This window comes from Arachis stenosperma, chromosome 5 (assembly GCF_014773155.1).
Source record: "Arachis stenosperma cultivar V10309 chromosome 5, arast.V10309.gnm1.PFL2, whole genome shotgun sequence".
Lineage (NCBI taxonomy): Eukaryota > Viridiplantae > Streptophyta > Magnoliopsida > Fabales > Fabaceae > Arachis > Arachis stenosperma.
The window spans coordinates 118,724,481-118,743,352 of record NC_080381.1 but is presented as its reverse complement, the minus strand read 5'-3'; the positions used below and the strand labels follow the sequence as shown (position 1 = coordinate 118,743,352).

General features: G+C 24.7%; 1 pseudogene; it reads right to left on the bottom strand.

Annotated features, from left to right (window-relative positions):
* Positions 1-356: 356 nt before the first annotated feature.
* LOC130981228 (heat stress transcription factor A-8-like) lies at positions 357-10,835 on the bottom strand (annotated as a pseudogene).
* Between the last annotated feature and the right edge of the window lie 8,037 nt (positions 10,836-18,872).

Here is an 18,872-nt window from a genome sequence, read left to right as displayed (position 1 = left end):
GTGCAACTTATTTAAAAGATAATCTTATTTGTCACTTAATTTATATCTTTGCTGCACGATTTTAATTTTTTATGCATAATTTTTGCTAGGTCATGGTGTGATCCTAGCCTATAATAAAAGTCGACTAGATTCAATCCGTACACTAATTTAATCATTGAAATTCTAATTACACTAATTTGAACCTTGAGATTGAACTCCGGGTCACACACTAGTCCCTCAGCTTATTTTCGACGTGAGTTAATAGTCGGACTATTGATGTGGCACCATTACTACCACATGGCATCATCACTCACCCCACATCATTATGATCCTCTTTCTCATCCCTATCTCCATCCCTCTTCTTCTCCCACCCTCCGTCACATCTCCCTTTCCTTCTCCTTTCTTTCTCCTTCCCACCCTCCACCATCTCCTGCTGTAAGTCTTTCTGCCACCATCCTATCTCCTCCAATCTCCTCATCTCTTCTTCCACTTCTACTGCTACAACACCTGCCGCCATTCCCATTCCTTCCAACAATGTTTTCGTTAGGCTGAAGGAGTTGAACCATGAAGCCAGGACTTTGAGCAACCATGACCAAGAATGATAACATCTGCTGTTGATGCTTCTCCATTTCTTAAAGGCGATCGATGAAGAGTAGTAGATTATTCTCGACAAATTTTTTATGCTGCTCGAGTTTAACCAACCCCTGCATGAGGACATTTTTGTTAGATTTTAGATTCTCTACTTCCTTCCAAAGGCCATCATTTGCTGGTGCTTCATCATAATTGTCTTTTATGATCAGTGACTTTTGATGATCTACATTGTGCGGATGTTTCTTTCTCTGAATATTGACGAACAAATATTTTTTATCCTTGACAAAGTTATCATTGGCAAATTTCTAACGGTCCATATCAATTTTTCTAAACCCCTGATACATATTTGATAGTTATCAATTATCGACTAAAACGGAAAAGACAAATGTAAATTGAAAGCAAATTATAGAGATACATACATAGATGTTGAGCTGACGAATGGAGCTGGAGAAGTTGTTGTACTTGAAGTAATTAGGGAGAAGAGTGTCGGAGAAATAGGTGATATCGGAGATCAGATGAGAAAGGTGTGGCCATGTGGGATCTAAGAGACGACGGAGTCAGTGGAAGGTGAGAGATTGGAGGGGATAGTATGATGGTAGAGAGACTTGCAACAGGAGGTGGTAGAGGTAAGAAGGAGAGAGAAAAGGAAGGAGAGGGAGAAGTAATGGAGGGTGGGGGAAGAAGAGGGAGAGAGGGATGGAGATGGAGATGAGAAAGAGGATGATGGTGATGTGGGGTGAATGATGATGCCACGTGGTAGTAGTGGTGTCACATTAGCAGTCTGGTTGTTGACTCATGTTGAAAATAGACTGAGAGACTAGTATGTTGTCTGGAATTCAATCTTGAGGTTTAAATTAGTGCAATTGAAATTTCAGGGGGTTAAATTGGTGCATAAGCCGAATCTAAGGTAGCGTTTGGTTTGAGGTATTAGGACGAAGACTGAGAGATTGAGACTCAGTATCATATTTGTTGAATTGTTGGTCCAGAGATTTATACTAAAATTTCAATCTCTATCTCTAAAATTTCAATATTTTAGTACTTCAAAAAAGTGGAGACATAGGGGACTGAAATTTTTGAGGACGGAGATTGAAACTTTAATAACATTTTATACTTAAAATACCATCATTTCAATTAATTAATTCTAAATTTACTCGTTGTGCAAATTAAATTGGAATTTCATTCTTATTTCAGTCTTTGTCTTTCACTTTATACCAAACACAATACTGAGACTTATTTCAATCTCAATCTATCAGTCTCTATCTCTCTTCCAAACGCTACTTAAGAAACCACTTTAAGAATTTGGTCAATAAAAATTTCTCATTTTTAGTTATTTAATTAAACTGAAAAATTTTATTGGATTTTAACTATAATATTAACTATATAAAATCTAATAGTCTTTTTTATTGTTGTAATCTTACATATTGTTACTTTGTTATAAAATATATCAACTTCAACAACAATAATAAGGTTTAATTACTTTGTCCATTTTTATAATTTTATCAAATTTTTAAATAGATCTTTATATATATATTTTTTAAATAGATTCATATACTATATCAAATTCTCTATCCTAGCAAAAATATTAGATTTAACAAAATATTTTAATAAATAAAATAAAATATTCAATCAATTTAGTATATTTATTTTATTTATTTGAATATTCAATTAATTCTAATATTTTTGTCATAGTAAAAATTTAATTACAAAATATAATATAGTATAAAAATTTAATTAACAAAAAATATAAAAATTTAACTGAAATTTTAGTAAAATTAACGACCGATATTATAATTAAACTTAATAATAAACTCATCAAACCGATTAGATGAAATATGTTTATTTAGTTATTACATACATAACCGATGGGTGATGATGATGGAAAAGGAATGTGGATATGCAGGGTGGGTATAAGAGGGAAGTTCGTTTAGGTTTGGATGGAATCAAACATTAGACTTAGAAAAGTCACTTTCATAGTGGTGCTTCTAACTCTTCCCACATTCATTGCTGGTAGATATCTTTTGCTCTTGTTGTCCACACTGTCGCCTTCATCACTTCTCTAATTTCTCTAATTTCTTCAATCAAAAACACCTTTTCTTTTCTTAGGGCATACTTAGGGCCCCTTTTAGTTGCATCTAAATAAATGACAATTATCTCTAAATGTGAAAACGTGTGGTCATCAACATTTGCTACGGAAATTAATGAATGGATCACAGGCCATAACAATATTATTAGTTAACTACTCAGTGCATTAGTGTATTTTAAAATTTGAAAATAAATCACACATTTAAAATCTATGTTTTTTATATTTATTTAAAAACAAATTAACAACATTAAATAATGTACGTAGTACTTAAAAACATTGCACTTAGATTACTAACTAAAGAGTAGTAGTAGTGTAAATTCAATCAGAGAAATGAAATGTAAGACACTAGTATTTATGCTATATTTATCCATTAAATAAGGTATAGATAGTGTAGTCCATAGTACTATGGTGGATATATGATGAGATGATGTTATTGATTGCTAAGAAACAATACAGGAACATTTTTTGGTTATTGGTTGGAGCCATGGAATTCATCATTCAATGACGATGATGGTACAATACAACGTACAGTGTGGTCCAAGTGGAGCCACGTGTCGCTGTGGGTCCCAATGCAGATGGCCACGTCAGCATAGGAAAAACACAACATGTGTCCAAGCGGCGACGTTTACTAGAGACATTGACGCGCACTAACAATATAGTGGTCAAGTCACGCGCCTTTTCTATCAACCTATAAACTACACTATGATCACATCGGATATAACCTATAATTAGCGGCATACTTTTGAATGGACGTTTTAGGATAGATTAATCCTTAATTTGTCAAATCGGAGAATATCGTTTGAATATAACCTATAGGAAAGTTTTCAAGTGTTCCATTTACTTTATTGGAACTTCAATGTTTCATGTATGATTAGGTTGTAAGATAATTTTTTGTCTTGTAGTTATTTATAAAAAGACAAAAATAACCCTTCAATCATAAAAAAACAAAAGATAACACGTTTAACTTGAAAAAACATAGGTGCACTGCTAGTCTGCTACACACTAAAATAATGTACAGAAATTTTATTTCTTTATTTATTATAAATTATATTATCTGTGAAGTCTCATAAAAAAAAAGAATTTTGTTTAGAAAATGTTTAAAAATAAAATTATTTGTAATAATGTGAGGTAAACTTATAAAAATAATCAATTTATTAAAAGAAATAACACTTTTTTATATTTCAAAAATTATATATATCATGTTATTTTATATTGATTAAATAATTATGTATTTATTTTATATATTATTTCTTAATTTAAGAAGTTATGATTTATAGAATTGGCACATTAATTTTAATTGAAAAAAAAATCATAAACTTTAATCTTATCTTGTACATAATACATGACAAATTATTAAATTTAATATTTGTAAATATAATAATATTATGTTGCTACAATTTACTTTTTCATTGCTAAAATAAAATTATTCAATTTGAATAATTTATTTTTTATTTTTAAAGGTATAAGTTGTAATTATTAATTATGATCAATGATATGCCTAGTAAAAAAATTAATTAAAACTTATTTTACTTCTACTTTTTTAAAATCAAAGTATTATTGATATTTTAAAAAATCAAATAATTTAATTTTTTAGTGAATTTTTTTCTTTTAAATGCATCTAAATATGTTTAAAATTTAATATATTTTATTATTTTAAAAAGTGTTTTTTCATCCCAAAAAAATCTAATCCAAATAAATACTTTTTTGAGTAATACTACATATTCAAATTTTTTTATGAACCAAGTCTAACCAAATTAAATTATAAGACTTAGAATATATTAGCTATAACTGATTTTTGTTATGTTAAACTAACTTGGTTATACTTGATTATAAGTAGATATCCTTAACTTACAAGTGTAAACAATTAGTTAATATAATTTAACAAAAATAGATTTAATATTAATTTTAAATTTTTTTTATTAAATAGTTTCTTATATACAAAAAAAATTAATTTATTATAGCTTGACAAAATTCACGAGCCTATAATTATAACTTTTTTTTTCAATTTGACTATAGATATCTTTCACCTAAAGATGTTCATTTATGACTTAATATTTTAATTTTTTAATAAATATTTTTCACCAATAGTATTAATGATGCACAAAATTTATTATTTATTTTTTCTATCAATTTTTTATTACTTATTTATTGTCAATTTTTAAGTTATTTCTTGACAAGTCCTACCTATAAGACTATCCATACCACTATCTTATATCATAATTTAATTAACAAGAATGATGAGATTAGTTTTTTTTCCTAAGACTTATCATTAATTAAAAAATATTTTAATAAATTTATTTCTTTAATTGACGAATATCAAATAAAATTAATTTATTGTGAAATTCTATATTATCCTAAAAAATTTAGCACAATAAATTTAATACTTATATTTTAAAATTAAATGAGTTTAGTTGATAAAATTAAAATATAAGTAATATTATTCTTGCACAAATTTTTATTAATATTATTATAGTAATACTTACTTGAGCAATTAAATTTAACTTATACTAATATTAAAATGGTCTTTTTACCCTTTTTTTCATTATTTTTTAATTTTATCTCTTTTTTAAATAACCTAATAAAAATAGATTAATATTTGAAATTTTAGAAAATAATATGCATTTAGTAAAATAACATGTATTTAATATAATAAAAAAATTGAATTAAGTAAGTACTATATATGTACAAGAAAAAACAAAACTAAATTATAAAATAGTATTATTTTATATAATAATAATAATATTTCTGTAAAATAAATAGACAAATAAAGTATATCGTGCTAAAGGAAGTCATCTATTTTAGAAAAACGAAAAAGAGGAAGAAAAACTAATAGAGAGATAAAATGATCAATAAAAATTGGTTAAAAAAAAAAGAAAAGTAAAAGGCGTATTAAAAGAAAACTAACACAACACATGAACACAAGTGCAAGATAGTAATTTCTTCATGGGGAGTGCTAGAGGAACAATGAAAATTTTAAACAACATGAACAACCACCAATCAAATGAAAATACACTACACCCTAATTTAATGCTACTAATCAAATTTAGTCTTTTAACCTTATTAATTCACATTATTTACACATTGTTCAAAAATCTTGTTTGTTACCTATACTTTTCCTTTCTTCATTCTTTCCATGGGCTAAGGAAACAACTTGTCTCTATTTTATGATGTTCTCCAAAAAAGTAAAATCACTCAATGTATTTCTATTCAATCTTATCATTAATTCACATTATTTACACATTGTTCAAAAATCTTGTTTGTTACCTATACTTTTTCTTTCTTCATTCTTTCCATGGGCTAAGGAAACAACTTGTCTCTATTTTATGATGTTCTCCAAAAAAGTAAAATCACTCAATGTATTTCTATTCAATCTTATCCTTCTAATTATTTTATTATATATCTTAATGCTAAAAAAGAATAGAATAGCAGTGTACCAAAAAATACCGTGGTACATGTGAAAACCTTCCTAACCTATAATTTTATTCGAACCGTATTACACTCATCGAGTTAGATCGGATATGATATTCGTATTTTTTTAAATTGGATTCGATCCAATTCGGGTATATCCACATAATTCAAAAAAATTATTTTAAAACCCTTTCGTGTTTTAGAAAATTTATATTTTCACATGTTTAAGCCTATTTACTCTTAAAATAGTATTTATAAAAGTTCTTTTGAATAACAAAAGAAAAATAATAATAGAAGATCTAAATTTAATTATTTTAAATTAAAATACAACATAAAAAATTAAAAATAAGATATCATAAAATTCATAAAATAACTCACTAAAATTTATATCACATTAAGATTTACTTTCTTAAACTATGCTATTTATATGAGATGTGCGGATATACGAATCTGCAGATTGGATCCGCAGATATTACTGCCAAATCCGCAATCCGATCCTACTATATATAGTGCGGATTAAATCTGCAGATTGGATAATATCCGTAAAATTCGGATCGCATACGAATAATTATCACGAATATGCGGGTATTATCCGATCCATGTGCAATCCTATCAACCTATTCTTTTTTATTATTTTTTTTATAATTAAAAATTATATTCTTTGATAATTAAAAATTATTAAATTATAATTTAATCAACTCTATTAAATTATTTAATAATTTTAATAATTAATTTTATATAAAAATAATTATACATAAATTTTTATTTATTTTTTTATATTTAATTACTTTTCTCATATATATATATATATGCAAGTGAATTTTCTCTGAGTACTGATGACGCGAAGGAATGGAATAACGGTCGTAATAATTATATTTAGTTTTGGTATAGTTTTTGTATAACGAAAATTATAAATATATTAAATTGAGTAATATTATATACTTAAATTTTTTATAAATTAAATTTAATTAAATTAAATAATAAAATTTAAAATAATATTAATTATAATTGATTTTTATTATTATAAATTAATTTAATTAATTTAATTAAATTTAATTAATAAAAAAATTTAAATATATAATATTATTTTATTAAATTATATATTATATAAATAAAAATAATTATTTTTTACATTTATAATTATATAAAAAATAAAAATATAATTAAATTATTGTGTAAAATATCTCACATTCAGTAATGGCAGATTTATAGGGGCAGGTGACTATAATTTTCTCTAATTTTTTAAAACAATTTAGTAGTAGACTAGTAGTAGTAGTATTATATATAATGTCTATTATGGATTATATATATATGTCAGTAACTTAGTATATTAGACAAAAAGAAAATTATTTGCGAATAACTTAATGTGTATTATAATATAAAACCAACATAAATAAAAGAGTATAAATATATGAATAATTGAATATTTACTAAATTTTAATTTATATGGGTTGGACTAAATAAAAATAGAGAAATTTTTTTGTGAGATGTTAAAATGATATTTTTTTTTTATTTATAAAATGTACATTTTCTTTTTTTATAACTTTTAAAAAAATTTCTTCTTTAATCTATTTTAAATTTTTTGTGTTAACTAATGTTAACTTTATCTATTTTTCAAAAAAAATTTATTTTTTACAAAAATACCTTTTAACAAAAATTTTATTTTTTTATCATTAAATTTTGCTTACTAAAATACTATTTAATAAATTATTTTTATTGATTAAATTGTATTTTTATCAAAATATTTTTTAAAAAAATTAATAATTAAATTATTCTTTTCTAAAATACTCTTCAATAATTTTTTAATTATTAAATTATAATTTTACCAAAATTTTTGTTAATAATTTTTTTATATTTTACTATTAATTTGTCGATATCAATATATATTATTTTAATATTAAATAAAGAAATCTTACCATTGTTAATATGTATAACAATTAATATATATTGATATTAAAAAATAATTTTACTAAGAGTTTTTAAATATTAAAAAATAATATATATTAAAAAATAATTTTACTAAGAGTTTTTTTTACTTGGAAGAGGTTGAACTTACATTCGTTCAACCAAAAGAAAGAAAGAAATAAAAAAAAAAAGAAGAAAAAAATGCAACATTAGAGGAAATATTTTTCTGTATTTGCAGTAAATTTGGGTGTAACATAAAGATATTTGGGTGTATTGTTTAAGAATTTTCGATGTATGTGTACTGATAAGTTCTGCATAATTCAAAACTCTTCTTCTCCCTCTTTCTCATCTTCTACTGCTTCTTCTTCTTCTTTTTCATCATCATCACTATCATTTTTTTTCTTATTAATCTTTTTTTTATCTTCTCAAATTTCTTCTTATTTTACTCTTTTAACAAGAATAAAAACAAAAAAATCAAATAAAGAAAAAGAAGAAACACGTAATGGTACAAAATTACTTGAAAGAAGATAAACTTACATTCATTCAACTAAAAGAAAGAAAGAATAAGGAAAAAAAGAACAAAAAATGCAGTATTAGAGAAAATATTTTTCTACATTTGCAGTAAATTTGGGTATAACACAAAGATATTTGAGTTTATTGCTTAAGAATTTTCGGTGTATGTGTGCTGATAAGTTCTACATAATTTAAAACTCTTTCTCTTTTTCCTTCTCATTTTCTGCTGCTTCTTCTTCTTCCACTTCTTATTTCATATTCTCATAATTATTTTTTGGAGAAAAAAATCAAACAAAAAAATTACATAATGTTGCAAAATTAATAAAAAGAGAAGGAGGAAAAAAATGCAGCAATAACAACAGTAAAAAAAATGATGATAAAGATGAAACACGTGAAAAAAAAGAGGAGAAATGCAAAGAAAAAGGAGAAGAAGAAGGAAGAAGAGAAGGAGGAATAGGAACACGAAATGCGCTATGGAAACCGTTGAGTAGCGTGCGTGTTAACATACTCGTATGGGTAAGCGTCTTTTTTATTTAGTTTGACCCATTTTATATAAGTTAAACTAAAATAAATTATATGTGTAATACTTTTCTTATTTTATATATGTGCCATAAATTATATTTTAATTTATTTCATATTTAGTTCGGTTCCTTTCTTATAGAATTTTTGGTTCTGCGCTACTGGTTTTAATAATAATAATAATAATAATAATAATAATAATAATAATAATAATAATATTGGTAATAATTCTTAACCATATCAAATTATTATTTTATTTTTAAATGCTTTATATTCAGAAAAGCTGGTTAATCATGGTAAAGTGATTCAATTTTATGAAGTCTTTATTATTTTAAAAGGTAAAAAAAAAAACAATCTTCATAAACCGAACATGTTAGTTAATTAAAATAGTGTAATCCTATTGAAAAATTAGGATGTGTTTTGCAACTAAAAGACTATACGTATATGTATAAGTATATGTGCGTCTATGGAAAACTTCTCGCAATGCTACTCTCACATTTTATTTGAATAGTGCTACCTTTTAAATTACTATAAGGAAAAGCTTTATCTTCATATTATATCAGCCCTAATAAAATAATTTTATTAGTCAATTAAAGTTTAAAAGACTTTAGATATTAGTCATTAGTCATTTAATCATACAATAAAGTGAATAATAGTTCATAGTTGAAACCTTGTTTATATTGAAAACATTTAGGGTCCATTTAGTTTGTATTTTTATTTTATATTTTTATTTTAGAATAAATATTTGGATAAATTAAATGCAGTTAAATATTATCCGTATTATTTAAATCAGAAATTGATACGTATATATTCTAAAGAAATTTTTTATGTAAATCGATTTAGAATAATTCGAATTATAAATTCTAGTAATAATTCGAATTAGGCTATATAGATTTATTAGGGGAGATTTTAATTTTAACTAAATCAAACTAGGCAATTTAGATTTGCACGGCCTCATGTAAATCGAATCAGGATTAGCAGATTTAGTAAAGCACACAATTTTTTGAAATTGTTCATAGTAATTCGAATTAGGTAGTTTCGATTTACTCAATGCTAAATTTAACCAACCTAACTTGATTTATATTTTTAAATTTAAGATTTAGAATTTAGTTTTTAGAGTATATACCCATTTTGATCCTCAAAGAATTTCAAACTAGACACTTTAGTTCTCAACTAAAATTAATTACTCGATTGGTTCCTAATAATTAACTCCGTCAGTCACTTAGGTCCTTTACTCCGTTAGTTCTAACGGAGGACAAAATAGTCACTGACAACTCTAACAAGGGACAAAATGGTCCCTGATCTCCTCTGTTTGGAAACGACACTGTTCTCTTCCAATTTCCATCATATCTCGCATAACACTAACAGTTTAACACGGTAACTTCAAACTACACAATGCACGCACACTCTATAAATTTTAATGTTCACAAGAAAAAAAAAATCCTCAACTTGTTTTCAACCAATTTATAATTAGGAAACTAATGCCTATATCTCTCAACTAATTGTCGTCTTCGATGGATCCCATGAATCTAGACAGCAAGTCTGATTTGTTAAGACTAGTCGTTGTTATTGCCATCTGCCTCCTCCTCTACCCTAACATCTCCATAACCACATTGTCCACCACTCCGATTACTTCCTTCAGCTTCTTCTCTGAACCAATGTTCAGTAATCGTTTCAGTTTCCATATAAGCGGCAACGACGACATTGCTTGTTGTAATAGCTTGGATGCGAGGTCGAAACTGTCTGCCAACTTGGACTCCGGAAAATAAGGAATGAAGCACTCAGTGTCTATTTCAAATGAGAATTTACATATGATGTCGAAGGAGAATCTTCTCATGATGTCCTGATGTCCAACAATCTATATTGCTTGTCGGAGAATGGAGAAAGGCGTGCCCTTGGAGTAGTTGTAGAACTTGGTCTTGAGGATGTCGTGGACGTTGTCAGGGTTGTAGGTGATGTTATCAAATACGTGGAAGTGGATGCTTTTGGTGGGTGAAGTGTAGAGGAGGTAGATGTACCAGTCATAAGGATTTAGGAAGTGTGTGATCCATAACATGTTGAGGTAGGTGCAACACGTGTGACAATTACACCATGGCTTAATCTTGGAGCTAAAGAGGAGGAAGGAAAAGATGGAAAAGAAAACTGTGAAGGTGAAGAATGAGAGTATGAATGTTAGGGTTATGCGAGATATGATAAAAATCGGAGAAGAATAGTGTCGTTTTCGAATAAAGGGGTCATGGATCATTTTGTCCCTTGTTAGAGTTGTCAGGGATCATTTTGTCCCATGTTAGAGTTTTCAAGGATCATTTTGTCTTCCATTAGAGTTAACAGAGCTAAGGACCTAAGTGACTGATGGAATTAATTGTTAGAGATCAATCGAGTAATTAATTTTAGTTAAGGACTAAAATGTCTGATTTAAAATTTTTTGAGAACCAAAATGGGTATATACTCTAGTTTTTAATATTTAAAATTGATAAAATATTTGGAAAAAATATTATATCTGTTGGTCAATTAGCATTAAATTTAAATCTATTGACCACGATAATATCCAAATCATTGATTGATTTTTATATAAAAATATTCTTATTCTATTCAGTATTTAATTTTGGTAAAACATCAATTAATTTTAAATTTAGTTATTATGTATTCTAACTTCTAAAAATATATGCTAAGATTGTTATTAATAAAAATTTAAAATTTTTTATTTTAATAAATGCTCAACAAATTATTAAAAATTCAACCTTATAACTTTATCAAAAAAACTTTTTTAAATTAGTTAATAAATAATTGTTTATAAACTAATTTAATCAAAATATATTTTTATCTTTATAGTAGATAAAATATAAGTAATTAATTATTAACTAATCTTAGCAATGTATTTTTCATAAATAACACACATATAATTTATATAATTTTTGTATATACATTATGTAATTATTTTTATATTGTGCCTTTTATTTTATAGTAATAATATCTGAAAGACAAATAAAATTAGTTAAAATAGTTCCAACTTATTTTATTTAATATTTATTAAGTATGGTTGCAATTAATAAATATTAAATTTGATAAAGTTAAAAATTTTAATTAAAAAGTTTTTTTTGGTAAAGTTACAAGGTTGAATTTTTAATGATTTGTTAAGTATTTATTAAAATAAAAAATTTAAAATTTTTATTAATAATAATTTTAGCATATATTTTTGGAAATTAGAATACATAATAATTAAATTTAAAATTAATTTATATTTTACTAAAATTAAATACCGAATAGAATAAGAATATTTTTATATGAAAACCAATCAATGACTTGATATTATCGCGGTCAATAGATTCAATGTTAATTGACTAATAAAATATAATATTTTTGGCAAATATTTCACTTATTTTAAATATCAAAGACTAAATTCTAAATCTTTTAAAATATAAATTGAAACCTCCTAATTCGAAATACTATGGACAATTTTAAATAAACGTATACTTTACTAAATCTGTTCATCTTGATTCAATTTACATGGGGCAATGTAAATCTAAATTGCCAAATTTGATTTAGTTAAAATCAAAATCTCCTCTAATAAATTTGTGCAGCCTAATTTAAATTACTATTAGAATTTATAATAAATTACTTTAATTCGATTTACATAAAAAATTTCTTTAAAACATACACGTATCAATTTTTAATTTGGATGATACAGATAATATTTGGCTACATTTGATTTATCCAAATACTTTATCCTTTATTTTATGTTTTTATTTTTTAAAATTTATGAAAGAAAAAATGAAAATAATAATTTTTTTTGTTTTTATCTTTTATTTTCAATTTTTTTCACAAAATTTAAAGAAAATACTAAAAATAAAATAAAAAATAAAAATACAAACAAAATGTTAAATAATACTTTCATGTCTCTTGATTTATACAAGTATTAACACAAACATTAAATTTTATTGAAAATATAATTAATAAAAGAGACAAAACAAAAATATTTTTATTATTTTCTCTTTTCATCAATTATTTAATCTTCTAACCTTTTTATATTTAGTAATAGAAGGCACAATAAAAAATTAATTAATAACTTTTTAAAATTAAAAAAATAATACTTAATTTGTAATAAAAATAAAACTTAAGATGAAATAGAATGATTAGTAAGAATCTTTGCTAGCAAGCTTCGTGCTACTATATTGTTGTTATTATTATTAGCTATGATAAATAATATAATGACCTAATAAAGATCAGAGGTATTTTTGTGTCGTTAGGTTAAAGCTAAGAACAAGAGTATGAGTTAATATAATATGTATCAAATAGACTTCGAATTTCAAAGTCCTTTCCTCCTTTTAACATATGTCCTTAACTATGTGGATGGTATTGAAGTGCACAAATAAAAATATAATCAAATTTGGGCACGGAAATATGTACTATACATAAACAATTTTTAAAAAGATAAGATTTGTGGTACAACCAAACGTGGCAGATTCAGTGAGAGTAGTAGGAAAATGCAAACTTTATCCTTTGCAAAAACCTCGTTATTGTCACACCTAAGATTGACAAATGCGTACGACTCTTCAATAGCCTTTAAATTTATCAAATACCATAAATCACTTTTTTTAGGAAAATAAATTATTTATTCTAATAAAGTTGTCCAAAATATTTTTTATAAAAATATTTATTTATTTTAGTCACATTAATATTTTTATAATCTATTAAAATCAATTTTATAATTTATTATCTAATAACTAAAAATTAAAGAAGTATCCTCACACATAAAAATAGTATATAATTTTTATTAGAGTATCCACTTCACTATATAGTAGGGAAAAAATAGAATAATAAGAAGGTGAATATAAATAATATACATATTATTGAAATTAATACAAATAGAAAAGGGATGTTATAATACTAAGAAGGTGAATATTTTAATGTAAAAGTAGGTCTTAAGATATCTCTATTCTAACTGATGGATTTTTTTTTCTTCTATTTCTAATTCTCCAATTTTAGTAAATCTTTTTTCTATACTATATATTACGGTGTATATTGAACTTTTCTTTTGGTGACTATGGCATATGGAATATAATTACTCCATCATGAACAATAATAAAGAGAGTAATATTTAAATTATCTCTCTTACGCTTTTATTTTTGATATGTTTTTATAATATGACTTGCGATAAAATTTATTTAATTTGGTGTTCAAATTTTTATTTTAAAGTACTATTTATTATATATATTTGTAAAAGATATTTTTAAAATATTAAGATTTGAATTTAAGACTTTTGAATTAGAATGTTAGGTATTTACTATTTTAACTAATCACATATATTTTATAATATTTACATATTTAACAACAACAACAATAATAATAATAATAATAATGAAGTATGATGACAGATGAGTTTAGAAATTAAATTTAATCCCCCCCCTTTTTCAAATGAATTAATCTATTTCTTGAATTTAATATAATATCCTAATTCTTCACGTATAAAAAGAAGCTAAGGTATATATGTATGATTATTGATTAAGAAACTTAATGTTATATAAAATACATTACCAAAGGCCCCTCTGCTTCCAATGCAATTGCAACTAGCCAACTACCATTGAATTTGAATAACACACATAATAATTGCATTTAAAATAAAATGTCAAATTATTGAGGATGTCATTATTACACTAGAAAAAAAATTTTCCACGTTGAAAGACTACTATCCACTTTAATTGATTGTGACAAAATGAAACGAGTTTTGGATGCATTCTAAAACGTATAACACACTCATTATATGGACTCTATTTTAGTCTTTGATGGAAAATTAAAGCCTTGAAAAGTGGCTTTCTAGTTTCTACTGTTTGAACCTCCATGCATTTGTTTCATTCTTATGGAACGGAATATTCATTATATACCTATGACATTGCATTTTTTCATGCTACCATGTGTATTATTAAACCCTACATACGCATATTTATATAAAACACTTGAATAAATTATTATTTGTACCATAAAAGATATAGATACTGATAAATGTATCTATATAAAAATAAAACGACAATTATAATCACAGAAGATGGCTTTTGTATGCTAAGAGTACCCAAACTTTAGTTACACAATTAGTTCGTTAGAATATTTTTGGCACACAGAAACTATCTTCCGTGAATATAATTGTTATTTTATTCTTATATGAATATATTTATAGTGTTTATATCTTTTGTGAATACAAATGGTAATTTATTCAAAATACTTTGTATAACATACTTAAAAAAATAAAAAATATATATAAAAAATTGTTAAAATCACATTTTTAACGATGGTTTTCACTAATTTAAGATGGTGTTTAACATTTTATGTAATACAATATAAGATAAGATGATGGCAAATATTAATATGCTTCGCGTAAATTAAAGTAACGAATACAATATTTTTTTTAAATAATATATTATTAGAGATAATAAATAGAGTGGTATGTTAAACATTTTAGTGTTTTTTTTTTTTTGTAAAAAAATATGTACAGTCCATTTAAAAAAAATATACAGTTCATCTTATTATTAGTAGGTTACTATTTCAATTTCAACCGATCATATAAAATATAATAAAAAACTAAAATTTATTTAGTTAATAAAAATGTAACACTTTTTACTTAATAAAAAATATTAAAAAACGAGCCTAAAAGAAGTGATGAAAATTTATTTTGCTATCCAAATAGTTTGAATGATCAATAATAATAATGTACTCAACTAAATAAGGTAATAATTTATATAATTCTATGTGAATGACACATTTTATTCAAGTCTAGAATGTTGTATTTTTTTAGTTCAACTTTCGTTATCCTCTCCACAAATATGCCTTAGGAATAAAATATAACAATACACAATATATATGTGTTTAATTTTAGTTTACTATTAATATAAAATATTTTATACATTTATCTAATCATATTTTTTAGATGATCATTTATACAATAAAAAATAATTATTTTTTACTGACATGATATTACATAATTAAATATACATATAAAATTGATTTATACTAACGGTATGTTAAAATTAAATTTTATATATAATCAAAATGGTGTATAAAAGATTTTGATATCGCCCAAAAAAGTTCCCTGAAAAATAAATTGTGACCCTTAAAAGAAGATGAAAGTTTAATCAAAATACACTAATTCATTGAGATCATGCCACATCCTAACCATCTACTTTAGCAATTACATTGCAAAAATGGAGATAACTTCACAATTAGATATATTGTTTTTTTGGTCATGGGACAATTAGATATTTGTCAAACGTCTAAAATTATTAACGGGCCCAGGGGACTTTATTTCTATTGGAATTCTTTTTGGTTTTGCCATTCAGTTGTTTTTTTTTTTTTGTCTTGCCCTTTACTTGTTTGTTCATCCTTTAAATTAATTTTGGAAGAGTTTGAGGAAAGTGAAACTTTGGGCCTGCTGGAAGAGTTTTTAAACTGGTTTTAGTCAATAAATGCCACAGTTTGTTTGTATAAATAATTTTTCATATCCCCAATTAGGTTCATTGAGGCCCGCTATTTGTGATGGTACAAAGGAACCCGAGAAAGCCCATATACCTGACCAAAAATTAAAAAAAAGCCCATACACATAATCCAAAAAGTGGTGGTTGTGAAAGGTTGGAAATGGGGTGGAGTAAGATTTGAGGTTAGTTAACAAACTTGGTTGGTTCTAGTGGTTAGCTAATAGCTCACTAATTAGTTTAAACAAGTGTTAAAAAGTTCAAATTTTGCTTTGTGCATGTAACAATTTATTGGTTAGTGACAAACTTTTAAATGGAGCTCAGATTGGTGACTTAGTCCTTAGTCTGTCGAGTTGAAAAATATCATAAAAAAAAAGATTTGAGATTAGTAACTAGTAATATTGGAATAATTTTAGATAATTTTTTAAAGTTCGGATATTTTTATCAACCGAAATTCATCTTTTATAAGTTTAAGTAACATTAGTTTTTTTTTCATAAATAAATTTATTAACGATATGAATATTCGTAAGTAAAAATGATAATTTATTTAATTAATAATAATTTTTTATTGTTGGAAAATTAATTATGTTTGAATTATATTAAGTAAAACAATAATTCTTTGTCTAAATAAAAGGAAAAAAAGAAATCTTGATTCATGCACTCAAAATAAAAGGTAGTGAATTAATTTATGAATGTAAATGCATTATTGAAGGAGCATTTTTTAATGATTTTGTTTGTAATTTTGCGTATGATATTATTGATAGTAATTTTCAAAATTTTACTATAAAATATATTACTCAAAAAAATATAAAATAGATTATTATATCATAAAAAGTAAACATAATAATTGAATTGAATCTCTAAATTATTTTTATAATCAAAGATAATAATTGTGGGTCAACTTCAAGTTAATGCTAAGCATTTTCCTTAAAAATTTAATCTGCTGTATTTTTTTTAAAAGACGTTATTCACTATAAAATATCATAAAAAATATTCACAATACAAAGTAAAAGTAGTAGATATTTATCACTTTTATTTTAATAACGTTACAAAAATTATGGAATCTAATTTCAACAAATTAACTTAATTAATCATAGGTGATTTAAAAAAAACATAAAAAATATTTAAATTGTCACTAATTTGTCACATTAATGTTTATAATTGGGCAAAACACGAAATTTCATTTTGTATGTAGAATGTAATGAGTCTTATAAAAAAATTATAATGTTTTTGGGTTTAACTACACACCATTAAAGTTGTCATTAATATAAATTTTTAAGTTTAATTTTTTTATTTTAATAAATATATTAGAAACTTAAATTCTTATTACTTTTTCTATAAAAACTTTTAAAATTGATAAATTCAATATGTGTGACTAAACCCATATTTTTTTTTTAAGTGTGAATTTCAATGAACAATAATTTATCCAAAATCATCATGTAAATAATTGTTGAAATAAAAAAGGTCAAGTATATATCAAATCCTATTGTTTCTTTGTTTGCTAGGATTGGATCCAAACATGAGAGGGTATCCACAACCTTTCACATGTGATCCTTGTTCCTTGCCATTGCCATTTGTTTGCATTATTAATGTTATTAATATTATTGGTGACAAAATAATAATAATAATAATAACACGAAAAATTGCCGACAAAATCAAGAAAAACCTCCGATAAATTCAACTACTTAGTTCACGGGCCCCACTAATGCACATATGTTTTTATTTTTTTTGCATTTATACTTTTTTAAAGAATAATTCACCATTAACGAAAAACTATTTTGGATTAGTCATCAGGCTGACGTATTAAAAAATATTATATGAAAAAAAAACTATTTTAGGATAAATATAGTAGATTAATTAAAATGGTTTTATAATATACTTAAATCCAGATGAGTTAGGAATATTGTCACATTATACAATCTGTGTAGCAATTATTTTAAAAGTCATGTAAGTATATTATTAAATAATTAAATAATAGTGTAAAAAGATTATATACTCTTAATATATATATAGTAGTGGAGCCGCGTTACACATGACTAGTAGTGGTTATTAAAAGAAAAAAAAAAACATGATAGCTAAGTGTTAAAATGAGGAAGAAGTATATTCTAAGTTGTTTTTTGGAGGAGTTTGCTGAGATGAACATGAAGAATAAAGTGGAGGGATAGAAAACAAAGGAAAAACACTGCAACACCAGCAATTATCTTGTCTCGAACTCACGAGGAGAGGCCTAAAAAAAGATGAAAATTATTGTCATCTCCTAAGACTAATAAAAAACATATCTTCAAAGTAATTCTAAGCAGTGTCTGAAGATTGAAAAAAAGCAAAAAATGAAAGAGTCTAACCAAATAAAGTCCATACTCGACAAAAGTACAATCAAAAACGAAGAGGAGATCGAAGAATAAGGAGATGAATAA